The 1943-nt window shown below is 47.4% G+C and overlaps 1 protein-coding gene across 4 annotated transcripts in view; it reads right to left on the bottom strand.

Annotated features, from left to right (window-relative positions):
* RHBDL2 (rhomboid like 2) overlaps positions 1–1943 on the bottom strand; it is a 63978-nt gene that overhangs the window by 5557 nt on the left and 56478 nt on the right. The window lies entirely within an intron of this gene.

Here is a 1943-nt window from a genome sequence, read left to right as displayed (position 1 = left end):
CATTTTTTTTTTTTTTTTTTTTTTTTTTTTTTTTTTTTTTTTCATTTTTCTGAAGCTAGAAACAGGGAGAGACAGTCAGACAGACTCCCGCATGCGCCCGACCGGGATCCACCCGGCCCGCCCACCAGGGGCGGTGCTCTGCCCCCCAGGGGGCGATGCTCTGCCCATCCTGGGCGTCGCCATATTGCGACCAGAGCCACTCTAGCGCCTGAGGCAGAGGCCACAGAGCCATGCCCAGCGCCCGGGCCATCTCTGCTCCAATGGAGCCTTGGCTGCGGGAGGGGAAGAGAGAGACAGAGAGGAAAGCGCGGCGGAGGGGTGGAGAAGCAAATGGGCGCTTCTCCTGTGTGCCCTGGCCGGGAATCGAACCCGGGTCCTCCGCACGCTAGGCCGACGCTCTACCGCTGAGCCAACCGGCCAGGGCTTGACACTCATTTTGAGAGTTGCCTTTATACAGGTGTTTTTTTTTTTAAGCATGAAAATGTAAGATTTCCTGAACATTTTCCAAAGGGAAGCTTAGTTACTTTGTTAGAAAACACATCCAACAAATAATGCTTCATGAAGGAAGGTGTTTAAGGCCAACATCCTTCAGAATTAAGAATAATTTTTACCATTAAAAATTGCCTGACCAGGCGGTGGCGCAGTGGATAGAGCGTAGGACTGGGATGCAGAGGACCCAGGTTCGAGACCCCGAGGTCGCGAGCTTGAGCACAGGCTCATCTGGTTTGAGCAAAAGCCCACCAGCTTGAACCCAACCAAGGTCGCTGGCTCCAGCAAGGGGTTACTCGGTCTGCTGAAGGCCCACGGTCAAGGCACATATGAGAAAGCAATCAATGAACAACACTCCCTGTCTCTGTAAAAAAAAAAAAATAAATAAAAATTATATAGCCTGGGCCCTGGCTGGTTGGCTCAGTGGTAGAGCATTGGCCTGGCGTGTGGAAGTCCCGGATTCGATTCCTTGCCAGAGCACACAGGAGAGGCGCCCATCTGCTTCTCAACCCCTCCCCCTCTCCTTCCTCTCTGTCTCTCTCTTCCCCTCCCGCCGCCGAGGCTCCATTGGAGCAAAAGATGGCCTGGGCGCTAGGGATGGCTCCTTGGCCTCTGCCACAGGCACTAGAGTGGCTCTGGTCACAACAGAGCGACACCCGGGATGGGCAGAGCATCGCCCCCTGGTGGGCATGCCGGATGGATCCCGGTCGGGCACATGTGGGAGTCTGTCTGACTGCCTCCCCGTTTCCAGCTTCAGAAAAATACCAAATAAGTAAATAAATAAATAAAATAAAAATAAAAATTATATAGCCTGTACTGTGGTGGTACAGTGAATCAAGCATCAACCTGGAAAAATGAGGTCACCAGTTCAAAACCCTAGGCTTGCCCGGTCAAGGCCCATAGAGAAGCAACAAGCAAGCAATGAACAACAAAAGTGAAGCAGCCATGAGTTGATACTTCTCACTCTCCTCTCCTCTCTCTGTAAAATCAATAAAATCGTTATATATATATTTTTTTTTTTCCCCAAGGAAATGTGTTTAAAATTAAAATGTACTTGTATTAATCTGGTGTATGTTGTAACTTTTCTAATTTTCAATAGTAGGCAAACCAGGCCAAAGAACTTTTAGAAATAACGTGTGTGGGGAACTGGAGAAGGTTAACGTTGGCATGCTGTACTTTGTAAGATATTATAAAAACACATCATTTAGAGACCTTATCACTTACCTCAAGAATGACATAATGTTATGTTAACTATCTTTGGATGTTGAGCAAATGAGATTGTAAAATTTGTGTTATTTGAGTTTGCTCACTTTTATTGTTAAAAATGGCGCTGGGCAGTGCCAGGTATGTGATCTGTGAAATTGCTAATTACCTTCCTGCTTGGAAAGTGCCATTGTTATGCTAATGTGTGCTGAAGGAGAGGTTTTGGCGCCAGAAAACATTTTTTAAAAGAG

Source organism: Saccopteryx bilineata, chromosome 3, assembly GCF_036850765.1.
Source record: "Saccopteryx bilineata isolate mSacBil1 chromosome 3, mSacBil1_pri_phased_curated, whole genome shotgun sequence".
Lineage (NCBI taxonomy): Eukaryota > Metazoa > Chordata > Mammalia > Chiroptera > Emballonuridae > Saccopteryx > Saccopteryx bilineata.
Note: the sequence above shows the minus strand (reverse complement) of the source record. Positions and strands in the feature narration are given on the sequence as shown.